General features: G+C 43.8%; 1 protein-coding gene across 6 annotated transcripts in view; it reads left to right on the forward strand.

Moving 5' to 3' along the window:
- Positions 1–11,316: 11,316 nt before the first annotated feature.
- SLC2A3 (solute carrier family 2 member 3) overlaps positions 11,317–13,117 on the forward strand; it is an 89,063-nt gene continuing 87,262 nt past the window's right edge. The window contains exon 1 of one of the 6 annotated variants that reach the window (XM_042945729.1): positions 11,317–11,395. The gene's annotated coding sequence lies outside the window, so the exon portion shown is untranslated. Of the gene's footprint in view, positions 11,396–11,578; positions 11,833–11,889; positions 11,999–13,117 lie in introns of those variants that run through there. The other 5 variants (XM_042945726.1, XM_042945727.1, XM_042945728.1 and 2 more) reach the window with 5 other exon arrangements.

The following is a 13,117-nucleotide window of genomic DNA, read 5'->3' on the forward strand; positions in this document are numbered from 1 at the left end:
TCATTACAATGGATCAATGGATAAACTTGTCCAATCACTGTGTTGTACACCTGAAACTAATGTTAACATTGTGTGTCAACTACACTCAAAACAGAAAATAGTGGCATTTCCTCTGTGTAAATAGAAAGCAGAAAGGTTGGGATTCCTTTCTGCATATATTTGTGTGTGTGTGTGTGTGTGTGTGTGTGAACACACATACATATATTTTTCACCAAATGCATATATTTTACAAAGAAAAAAAATCCTTAAACTTAAAGGAAGTGGAGTCCAGTTGAGCCTTTTCTTTCTCCCCACCCTTCCACTATCCAGATTTAAAGCTGTATTTTCCCCCTCTTTGAAACATTAACTCATTCTCCCACACACAGATAATTTGGCACCAAATGCTTCTTGCTATGTTTTGGATGTTTTGTTATGTTTTATTTATCAACCATTTCTATGTATTCCACAACATTTTCTATGTGTGTGGAATTTGGGGGGCAGGGGCAGAAAGGTAGAAGTACTAAAAAATGGGAAAGCCAGGGAAGGATTAGACTCTTTTCCTGGAAATTTAGAAAAAAGCTCAAGAAATTATTTGATATATACAAGATATTTGCTGCAGCATTATTTGCAACTGTATAAAATGAGAAAATTTGCTTAAATAACCATAATAGGGTAACTGTTAAATAAATAATGGTGCATCTGTATAATAGAATACTATTTACCTTTTAAAAGAGTAATTACGTTTAACTCTGGAAGGCAGGATTAGCGAGGAGTTGATTTTCTTTTTATTTCTTCTTTACCATTTAGATATTTTGCAATAGGTGTGTATTATTTTAAAGAACCAATTTTTTTAATTTTTTTTAACGTTTATTTATTTTTGGGACAGAGAGAGACAGAGCATGAACGAGAGAGGGGCAGAGAGAGAGGGAGACACAGAATCGGAAGCAGGCTCCAGGCTCTGAGCCATCAGCCCAGAGCCCCACGCGGGGCTCAAACTCACGGACCGTGAGATCATGACCTGAGCAGAAGTCGGACGCTTAACCGACTGAGCCACCCAGGCGCCCCTAAAGAACAAATTATTTTCATAGATCTGAATATAATCCAGTGAGAAAATCATGTTTAGAAAGTTTGTATAATACAGTTATATAATTGCTCTTTAAAACATATACTTATGTGTATGCGTATATTTGAGTATGCACACGCCCACGTGCACATTCAGGTGGATATACACCAAAGATGTGAGCTTGAAGATTATTTCGTTTACATCATTTTCTACTATATCTATAATTAGCGTTTGTATGGTTTTTGCTTATGTAATTTTTAAATTAAAAGAAAAAGAAACTGATAAATAACCTTGTGTTTGTTTTGATTTTACCCTAAGACAGAGGAAGCACTTGCATTCATTCTTTGTATACTTTGCATTAAGGAGGGTGATATGGAGCAAATAAAAATATAGTCACCGAGGGGCACTTGGCGGGCTCAGGCAGTAGAGCATGTGACTCTTGATCTTGAGGTGGTGGGTTTGAGCCCCACATTGGGTGTAGAGCTCACTAAAAAACAAAAATTACATATATATATATATATAGCCACTAAAACGTGCAAGAAACCAAAATATAAGGATCCACCCTTTTCTAAAATAGCACATGCTACATAATGCATAAATGTTAGTCTACCTTGAGCAAAACATTTCATCATACTGGTGACTAATATGTCACAATACTGTTTTGGAAGCATTTATTAAATATCTAAGTATTATATGAAACAGAGTGGATAATAAGATTTGTGTATCCAAATCCCAGCTTTGGTTCTCAATAACTGTGAGAACTTAAATCACTTAACTGTTCGGTTTCCTCATCAGTAAAATGGGGATAATATTCATACCTATTTCACAGTGTTGTGGAAAAACTATGACTTAGTTAAGTGCATGAGGGAAGAAGAACCTGAAGATTGAAAGAGACTTAAAAATCATAACAACTAAATGCAATGTATACGGATAAAGAGACATATCCACCAAATACAATATATGGGCATTTGGGGGGATCCTGATTTGAACAAAGCAACTGGAAAAAATATTATGAAGTAACTGGTAAAATTTCAATCTTGACTCTGATGATATCAAAGAGTTATTGTTGTATTAGATGTGTTAATGATACTGTGTTTTTATTTAAGGATTTTTATCTTTTCAGTTTTTTTGTTTTAATGTTTTATTTATTTTTGAGACAGAGAGAGACAGAGCATGAACGGGGGAGGGTCAGAGAGAGAGGGAGACACAGAATCTGAAGCAGGCTCCAGGCTCTGAGCTGTCAGCACAGAGCCCGATGCGGGGCTCAAACTCATGGACCATGAGATCATGACCTGAGCCAAAGTCGGAAGCTTAACCGACTGAGCCACCCAGGCGCCCCAAGGATTTTTATCTTTTAAAAATGCATACTGCAGTATTTAATCATGAAATGCCTGAAATTTCCTTCAAAATAATCAGGTGAGAGAGGTACAAATGATAAAAGATTGACCAAGCGTTGCTTATTACAACAGGTTTTTTAAATTATTTATTTTTTTTAATTGTATTTTAAATAATTTCCACACCAAACATAGGGCTCAAGCCCACAACCCTAGATCAAGAGTCACATGCTCCACCAACTCAGCCAGCCAGACCACTCCAATATGGTTTTAAAAAAAATAAATAATACTATTCTCAAGGCACCTGGCTGGGGGAATCTTGAAATCAGAGTTGTGACTTCCAAATCCATGTTGGGTCTAGAGATACTTAAAAATAAAATATTAAATAAATAATAAACAAATAAATACTATCCTTTGTACATTTGTATGTGTTTGAAATTTTCCAAAAGATTAAGTTTATTTATTTTGAGAGAGACACAAACAGTGCCAGTGGGGGAGGGGCAGAGAAAGAGGGAGAGAGAGAATCCCAAGCAGTCTCCACCCTGTCAGAGCAGAGCTGGATGCAGGACTCCAACTCAAGAAACCAGGAGATCATGACCTGAGCAGAAAACAAGAGTCTGATGCTAAATGCTTAAGGGATTGAGCCACCCAAGTGCCACTTCCCGAAAAATTTTTTAAGAGGAGCCTGGTTGGCTCAGTCCCTGGAGCATGGGACTCTTGATCTTGGGGTACTGAGTTCCAGCCCCATATTGGGGGGAGAGTTTACTTAAAAAAAATTTTTTTTTAAATACTGTTTAAAAAATGCAAGATAGCAAGGATTATGTAAATATGTCCTATAATTATATGCTTTGTATTTATAATACTGTATTATCTAATGTTTGCTTACACTTTTCAGATTACAACGTTTTCATTTACACTATGTTTTTTATTATTATCCCTATTTTACAACCGAGAAGAGTGAACCAGAGCCAGACTGCAAGGCTGTGTCATACACCGCCTACACTCTTCCAGTTTTCCAGGGGACCTGCTGGTAAAAGGTGTAGGAAGTAACCCACAAGCCACTAAGCACAGGATTCTTGCTTCCTTTCATGGCTGAAGTCAGATCTAGTGGGTAGGGAATACAGGAACATACAAACGATTAATTTAGAAATATTTACAGACGAAATTTGCGCTCACGTTTGCACATCAGAAAAATTCTAGCTGCTACTTGAAAGGGTAATGTCGGGAGCACAGAATAGAACACAGCAGAGGGGATTAAATTCTCTCCATGTTATGTTTCCTTCACATACATAACTGTTTATTATCTTAAGTTTCCTATGCTAACTTTATGACGTCTATTAACCTGTTTATTCTCCCTAAAACCAAGGGTAGAACTACGGTTACGGGATGAAAAACTGTAGGAAGCGAGGTTGGAAGGCAGGAGGACGTCACATCCCAGTGGTTTTGAGGCCCAGCCTCCCAACAGCTCTGTTCCACCTTAAGAAGCTTTGGCCTCTCCCCCAGCCAAGCGGGCACTCAGCTCCTCCCACTCCCGTGTCAGCTCCGACCCGGGAACGTGGGGAAGGGAGGAAAGACGCACTGAATGGAAAGATTGGCGCCCGAGGCCGCAGGGTCTCTCCTTCCCCTACTCTAGGCGCACGGGAGGAACGTGTAAAGCACCGGCCATTGGGTTTGGTTCTTTTCCGGAGGCTTCAGGATGGGGGCGTGTCCGGCTGAAATTGGCGGGGGTGGGGGAGGAATATGTGAGGGGTGGGGCTCATCTTGGGGTGGGGTCGAAGACAACAGAACTGAGGCGTGTGAGGTATACAGTATGCGGTGATTGTTAGTGGAAAATTGTAAATTCACGAAATCCGGACGCGCCCCTCCAAGCCATTTCCAAAAGAGGGGGCAAGTTTTCCATTCTCCGCCCCAATTCCTCGTCTTCGTTTTAATTGATTGAGTTTAAGGTAGGCTGGGCCCAAGCTTGCTTGTTGATTGGCTGCAGAAATAATCCATCAGGATGACGCAAGCGAGGGGGTGGCTATTGGGGGAGGAAGTGAAGATTATTTTGGTACAGCCTACCGCAACTACTGATTGGTGGAGATTTGCAGTGAGGTAAAAACAAGGCATACAAATGTCCACTACAGTGAAGGGCTTATTGGCCATCCTCTCAGGGACGATGTCTGGGGTGGGACTGAGAAGAGCGAGCTGGACTCTGTTATGGTACTGAAGGACCAAATTGATTGAAACCCGGAAATGAGTTTAGAAGGGAACTGAAGGAAAGAGGGAAATCCGCGGCACCTTCGTTGCCCTCAAACAAGGTCATTTCCTGCATAGGATCGATAATTTCCTGTTTACTCGAAGAAGTCAGCGCGTACCCTGGCTTTCTGGAATACACATGATAATTACATTCTTAGGAGCCTTTGGTCCCAGGCTTCCCATTTACTTACATTACCTACAAGAATGAGACAGAGGAAAGGAAAAGCATGGGGTTTAACCTTGCCTGAAGGGAAGGCTAGGGAAACTGAGGCTTTAATAGAGAAAGCTAAGGACGGACCCTGGACCACAGTATCCAAGCAGGTGGGTTCCTAAAGAAAGCATTCATAAAATAATTGAAGAGAGTGGGCAGAGGTGAAGAGAACTGAAACGATTTGTCTGAAGGAAAAGCATTAGTCAAAAAAGAAAGCTTGGGTATTCATCATTCTGTCTCTGATGCCTAGTAGCGTCAGGTACTGGCAGGTGATCTAAACCAAACAAGAATAAGACTAAGTATTTATGTCAATTTTATGATCCTGAAGAAATGTTTCACACCTACCACCTTGGTTAATCCAGCCATAAAATGAAAGCTAGATCTGCTTCCTAGACCTACCTGGGAAGCTACCTACCTGTGAAAACACTACCATTTTCCCCTTAATACCCTGAGGACTTTAAATTTTGCAAGCAGATTTCCCCTTAACCTGCATTTCTAGAAAAATTGAAAAGATAGATGGAATTAGTAAAAAGATGTCTTCTACATCCAATGAATGGAAAAATCTGAAAAAATCGAGGGTAGGAAGAACTTAAGTCTTTGAGAGTGTTGAGAGATAAACATCTATACTAGAGATTATGGAATTGCTTGCTTTCCAGCAAGTTAATAGCAAGATTTCATCAATGCTTTAACATGATCTAAAAACTGTGCTCTGGGTGGCTCAGTCGGTTGAGCATCCGACTTCCGCTCAGGTCATGATCTCTCAGTCTGTGAGTTCCGGCCCCGCGTGGGGCTCTGTGCTGACAGCTCAGAGCCTGGAGCCTGCTTCGGATTCTGTGTCTCCCTCTCTCTGCCCCTCCCCTGCTCATGCTCTATCTCTTTCTCTCTCTCTCTCTCTCTCTCTGTCAAAATAAATAAACGTTAAAAAAAATTTTTTTTAAAGAATTATATTTATGAGATAGAAGTGCATTTTTTCCCCTAGTAATGTTACATGAATTATGTGGAAACATACAAAATTACTTTGGGGTTAATAATTCATACAGTTAAGCACTGTCTGTCACTTTCCTTTTGATGATGTGCAATAAATCAAAGCAGAAATTGTCTCTGAGGGAAAATAGAGCCTAGCATCAAGTCTAAGGAAAGATAAAGAAAGAAAGAAAGAAAGAAAGAAAGAAAGAAAGAAAGAAAGAAAGAAAAGAAAGAAAAAGAAAGAAACTTGCATTGTTCCTGATCAAAGATCCAAGCCCTCTAGCACGTAAAGATAAACCAGTGACATCTTGATTGGTGAGAATATAAGACACTGAGTCAGATAGAATCTTAGGCCCTAGGAAAATCTTTAACCTTCTGGAGCCTAACTGCGCCCACCTCTCCAACCACCTGCCTTGAGAAACACAGTAATCTTGTTTCTTTCCATGGAGGTCCAAGGAATGGCTACAAAGCTCCAAAAGACCAAGAAGGCAAGCACCAGGTTATGCTGCACTTGGAATTTATGGAAAGAAGAGGAAAAGGGAAGGCAGAGGTGTAGGTGGGACAAAGTACTTACTATTGCTTAGATGTTCTATCTGTCAGGGTTGGCTACAATAAACAGAAACCACTTTATTTTAGGCAGAAAAGGTCTTAATACAGGAACGTGGGTACTTACAAAATTGTTGGAAGGACCTAAAAGGAGCAGGGCCTCTGCCGCATCCCAGAAATGGCTTCAAAAACAAGACTACTGGGGTGCCTGGGTGGCTCAGTGGGTTAAGTGTCTGACTCTTGATTTTGGCTCAGGTCGTGATCTCACGGTTAGTGGGTTGGAGCCCCACACCAGGATTCTCTCTCTCTCTGCTCCTCCCACCCCCTCCCTTCAAAGTAAATAAACTTAAAAGCCAAAACAAAAACAAGACTACTAAATTCACTCAGCAGGGAACCTTCAGAAAGGGGAGGAATCAAGACCGTTGCTGAAACTATTGAGTTCAAGAACATAGTGCCTTGGTTATGATCCAGTAGTCAGGAAGCTACTGTTGCTCACACTGCCTCAGCAGCCTTTAGGGACCATGAAGCTTGTAAGTGGATACTGGAACACTGCTGCAGAAAAACCCTACATCCCATGACCATGCTGGCCAGTAGCAACAACCAAAGCAGCCAGAAGATGGCCCCTGCCTCACTTCCACTTTTCAAGTCTCTTGGATGTGCCAATTATTGATAGATCAAAACTTAACAACTAGAACCCTAGCTGCAAGGAAATCTAGGAAATTGAGGTTTTGGTTTTCCAGCCTCTGTAGGTACAGGGAAAGATATAAAGAGAGAGAATGGGTGTCAGCCATACCTATCACAAGTATACATGTACCTGCATTAAAAAAATTTTTTTTTTTTTTAATTTTAGAGCACAGGGGGCGCCTGGGTGGCTCAGTCAGCGGAGCGCCTGACTCCGGTTCAGGTCACGAACTCACAATTCCGTGGGTTCGAGCCCCACATTGGGCTTGGGGAGCCTGCTTCAGACTCTCTGTCTCCCTCTTTCTCTGCCCCTCCCCCATTCTCTCCCTCTCTCTCTTTCTCAAGAATAAACTTAACAATAAAAAAAGAGAGAGAGAGAGCATGAGATAGGGAGGGGGCAGAGGGAGAAAGAGAGAATCTTCAGCAGGCTCCAGGAGGGGCTCCTCCCTGGTCGGGCTTCATGCAGGGCTCCACTCCGCTTCATCCTCCAACCCTGGGATCATTAACCTGAGCCAATCTCAAGAGTCCGACACTCAAACAAATGAGCCACCCAGGCACCCCTTTACATTTTAAAAATGTTCTTGGTAATGGGCACCTAGCTGGCTCAGTCAGGGGAGCATGCCATTCTTGGTCTCGGTGTCGTGAGTTTGAGCCTTACATTGGGTGTAGAGATTACTCAAATAAAAAACTGTGAAGGAAAAAAAAAAAAAGAACATGCTTGGTAATAAATAAGTAGAATGAAAGGACTCTGAGCCAGAACCAGCAAAAGAAGGAAGCAAAGTATGTTTCACACTTTTTTATTTTATAAACCAATCGGGATATAATGGGGAACAGAGAACTTTTGATATAGTGACATAAAGACATTACCAGGGTGCCTGGGTGGCTCAGTCCGTTGAGCGTCCGACTTTGGCTCAGGTCATGATCTCACGGTTCGTGGGTTCGAGACCCATGTCGGGCTCTGTGCTGGCAGCTTAGAGCCTGGAGCCTGCTTTGGATTCTGTGTCTCCCTCTCTCTCTGCTCCTCCCTTGCTTTCTCTCTCTCTCTCTCTCTCTGTCTCTCTGTCTCTCCCAAAAATAAAAAAATAAAAAAATAAAAAAAACATTACCAACTATCTTCTACCATAACCATCATTTCACAAGAGAATTAACATCTTTAATTTTTTTTTTTTTTTTTTTTTTTTTTTTTTTTTTTTTATGAAATGAAAGAGAGACAGAATGTGAGTGGGGGAGGGTCAGAAACAGAGGGAGACACAGAGTCCTAAGTAGGCTCCCGGCTCTGAGCTGTCAGCACAGAGCCTGACGCAGGGCTCGAACTCATGAGCCTCGAAAATCATGCCCTGAGCTGAAATCAGTCGCCTAACCAACAGAGCCAGCCAGGCCCCTGAGAATTTACATTTTTAATACAAAAAAGACGGGAAGGCTATACTCTCAGAATTTAAGAACTGGATAAATTTCACTTCCCCAAAAAAGAAATACTACCTCGTTCCTTCCTTTCTCAAGAAACATCTTGTTTCAGTGTGACAGAGCTGCGAAGCCACTGAAGTAGTATAAGGTCACTGCCAGTGCAGAGAAGAAACTTAGCTTCTCGTCCAGTCTGTTCCAAGACTTACCGAACAACCTTAGGGCGTCTGGGTGGCTCAGTTAGTTAAGCCTCCAACTCTTGATTTTGGCTCAGGTCATGATCTCACATTTCATGAGGAGTCTGGAGCTGGGCTCTGTGCTGTCAGCACAGAGCCTGCTTGGGATTCTCTCTCTCTCCCTCGCTCTGCCCCTTCCCCCTCAAAATAAATAAACCTTTTTTTTTTTTAAGTTAAAAAAAAAAAGACTTAGAAAAGATGTGGAAGGAGCAGTTTCTAAAAGGAACATATTCTAGGAAAAAATTGTTAATTAAAAAATTAAAAAAGCATTAGACTAATGGAACCCTTAGTTCCCTTACAGTTCTAAAAGTCCATTATTCAACTTTTTTCTGGACTCCTAATTACCCTCTCCCTGGACTTCAGCTTGTAGACTCTACTAAGGCCAACTCATCCCCTTCAGTGACCTAGATTTAATAAAGAAAAGCACAGATTTTTTTTTCCATGTCATTCTTTTTGTTCAAAAGCTACCAACTGTCAATAAAACATAATCCAAACTATTCAGCTTGGCATTCAAGGCCTTCCTCAACCTGATCCTAATCCCTACCTGATCCATAATTCCCTAACTTTCAGAGAAGAGCTGGTATCGCCTGACTAGGTGCTTTTGCTACTATTTTCCCTCATTTTATTTCAACTAATACTCATTGAGCTTACTGTGCATCTTCCACGCACCAGACTGTGTTAGAAGCTTCAAGTTTAACAATGAATCAGGCCTAGCCCCTGTTGGGGTGACCACCCATCCCAGGTTGCCCAGGACTATCCTGGGATAACTGGGACACTTGATCACCCTAGCCCCTGTCCACAAGAAATTATAAGGCTCTTAAGACCCCTTCCAACTCAGACACTCTGCCTAGATGCATATTCTTTCCCCCAACTTTCTTCCAGAGTAATTATTTGGGATTTCCTTAACAATTAGCATAGTATCAAAGACTATTCCTAAGCAATGACTTTTATGTCTGTAGCACCGCCTAGATTATAAACTCCTGGAAGGCACAGACATCCTTCCCGGACTCCACAGTGCCTACTAGTGCCTTTAGATAGTGACAATAAAAGGGATGCATGTTGAATTGAACAGAGAAGTTGGACAAAGTAATTTGTCAGGCTTTTTTGTTCTTTGTGTTTTAGCAGCAGCCATTTTTTTTTAATGTTTTATTTTTGGGGGGGGGGGTGTGCACGCAAACGGGGGAGGGGCAGAGAGAAGGGGACAGAGGATTGAAAGGGAGCTCTGTGCTGACAGCAGCGAGCCCGATGTGGGTCTCGAATTCAGGAGCCAAGAGATCGTGACCTGAGCTGGAAGTCAGGAGGCTCAACCCACTGAGCCACCCAAGCACCCCAGGCTTTTTTGTTGTTGTTGTTCTCCTTTGAAAACTTCTACAAGTGAAGCAGGTAAGGAAACATTTTTCATTGGATGGTTGTTTTTATAAAGTTAACAGCACTCAGACCAAGTGACAGAACATACTCCAAAAGCCCTTCCAGTCCAAATCCCCCAAAGGGTAACCACGATCTAGATTTATGACACCAGAGATGAGTTTTGCTGTTTTTGACCTTTATATACACACAACAGTTGACTACATTCTTTGCACCCCGATTTCTTTTACTTAACTTTGCGAGACTCATCCATATGGCTGTGTGCCACTGTAGGACATTTGCTCTCAGGGCTTTATTACACTCTCATTGAGTGACTATACCACCATGTACTTATCCATTCTTCTCTCAATGACGTTTGGATTATTCCCAGTTTTGAAGCTATTAGGGACACTGCTGAGATGAACACTTTGGTACCTGGTTTTTTTTTTTGGTGAACATGTATATGCATTTATGTCAAAATACCTTGCAATGAAACTGTTGGGTCATAGGCTAGGCCTAGGTTCTGTTTTAATAAATACTGCTAAATAGTTTCCCCAAGTGATTGCACCCAACTGATCAATGTATACTCCCCTGGACAGTGTATGAGTTCCTGATTCCTCATCCTCCCTCCCACGACTGACATTCCCTCTTTGTTCTCTTTTCCTCCACCTTCATTTTAACCCTTCTGGTGGGTGTGCAGTGGTCTCTCAAGCAGTTTTAATCTGGGGTCCCCTGAGGACCAACTCAGCTGCACACTTTTCACGCGTTTATTGTTCATTAGGACGGTCTCTTTTGAGAAGGGCAGTATAGATCTGTAAAAAAAACCCAAAGCCAAAAAAACCACCTTGTCACTGTTGCCTCGCCTCTTTACTAAAGGCCAAACCACCATGGGGAGGCTCCAAATAATTCCAGGTTAGGTTCGGGGAAGAATAATGTCTCTAAAACTTTTGTGTATCTGTCTCTTGGCCCCTCCCCTCCCCTGGGGAGCACCCAGAAAAAGGCAGCAGGGGACGACCTTTATTACTCCTAAGCCCCAAACTCTGAAGAGTCCTTTCTGGGAGGCGGCAAGGTAGACAGTTGGACTTCCCATCAGAAGACAGCTAATGGGGCCAAAAGAACTACCAGGAATTGCCGCCCCCCCCCCAACCCCGCCTTCTCGGCAAGCACTCAGGCCCGCCCCGCAGGGATATCTGGGGGCATCATCTCCGGGGCGAGGGGGCGGTGAGGGGGAACGGGTATCTCTTAAAGCAGAAATGTTAACACCCTCTTAACGGCGACATTGAGGATGGCGGGGCCCAGCGCCGTTTCCCCGTAAAGGGTCGCCCCTGCTGCCTCCGTCCTAAGACGCGGGATGGGGCTTGCGGCGGAGGCCCGGGCTGGTCAGTTTGATGCGGAGGTGAGAAGCAGGGCTGGGGCGGGCCAGGCTGGGGCTCGGGAGCGGGGCCCCTGCGCCGCCCGCGGGGGGGGGGCGGGGGGAGCATGCGTCTTCCTTCTGGAGGGAGCCGGATAAACGAGTCACGTTTTACTACCACATCAACGGATCCGTCCAAAAAGAATCCTTAGCATTTGGTAGCAGCGCGGGCCTCCTAACGGCCGCTCAGCGAGCGCGGCGGAAGCGCGGTGGCGCCGTCGCCGTCGCTGCCACTCCCGGGCGCGGCGGCCTGGGACCAGCGGGAAAGCGTGGCGGGCCCTGAAGATGGGCGGTTGAGCCGAGCCGCAGGGCCCAACTGCAGTTGCCGGGTCCGGGTGGTGGGCGCGCTGCGCTGTCCCAGTGGCCCTGCTCCCGTGGCCCGCAGGTGGGAGGACCGGCCCGCGAGCTGGGACCAGGTGAAGGTGGGTGGTGACCCAGAGTTGGGGTGGGCTGAAGGAGAAGGGGTCCTGCGGCTCTGCAGAAACTGGCAAGTCGTCTCAGAGCATTGGAAAGAATACTGATTATTTCCTGAGCGCCAATTATGTCCCAGTCCCTGCTCTAAGTGCTAGGAAGCCTACCGGGAACCAGGTAGGAACAATGGCCCTGGCCTCCTGGAGCTTATATTCTAATGAAGGGACAGACACGAAAACACAGAGAGACGATGATAAATCTTATGAAGAAAATGCACAGTGAGGAATGGGGAGGGGACTGGTGTATTAACCTGGGCGAGGGAGAAGGGGTCGCATGTCAAGTCAGAGGAAGGTGATGGGGTGGGTCTGGGAAGTCTTTTCCAAGGAAGTGTCTTTTGACCAGAGACCAGAAAGAAGTGAGGAAGCCTCCAAGAATGATTCAGGCCGAGGGGACTGTGTTGACCTTGAACGGTGTCTACCAGGAGTTTAACTGCTATGCAGATGAGATTAGCTTTGTAGGTGAAATCTGGAATTTTCTTAGAAAATTATGGGTCATCCATTCATTTAGTGCTTTATTCCTTAAGTGTGAGAGAAGGAGAGTAAGGCCTGGTGCCTTGGCAATACACTCTTAATAATTTTGTTCCAGTGGAATGCATAGACTAAATTTAGAACTTCCATTTGTTTTCCGGAAGAGATCACCTGAATGAATTTTGTTCGCGTTCCTCTGTTTCTGGTTTTGTTCCCACTTCCTCCCCTGCGCCCCGTTCCCCAAAAGAGATAAGTAGCAAAGGGAAGGGAGAGAGAAGAGGCTGGGGTAAGAAGTCTGAAGAGCAAAATGGGAAGGAGAAGTCACAAGAAGGCTGTGGGAGAGTCAAGGGAATGATCTGTCCTAATTCTCTGCCTCCTAAGCTCAGGAAATACTGGTGCTCCAACATCCCAGCCAATCCCCACAAGTATACACCCGCCACAGGAGAGGAAGGAACAGACTCAGACATGACTCCACCGCAGCTCACTGGAGCAGTTTAGGCCAAAGGTGGCTCATTTCAAATATTTTACATTAAATGGCAAAATAAGCCACGTTAAATCAAGGAATTTTGTAACAGCAAGATTACCTAACCCCCGCTTATTTTGCTGATGGAGAAACTGCTGGTTGGTGACAGAGCAATGACTCAAAATGTAGAGGTTCCATTTTTACCACATCCACCTCTGTCCCTTTTCTCTCCCCTGGAACCCTTAACTTGATAAAATTCTTCCCACTGGCTGCCGAACCAGTGGAAAGAGCTTTGTTTGAAGACCC

Source organism: Panthera leo, chromosome B4 (genome assembly GCF_018350215.1).
Source record: "Panthera leo isolate Ple1 chromosome B4, P.leo_Ple1_pat1.1, whole genome shotgun sequence".
NCBI lineage: Eukaryota > Metazoa > Chordata > Mammalia > Carnivora > Felidae > Panthera > Panthera leo.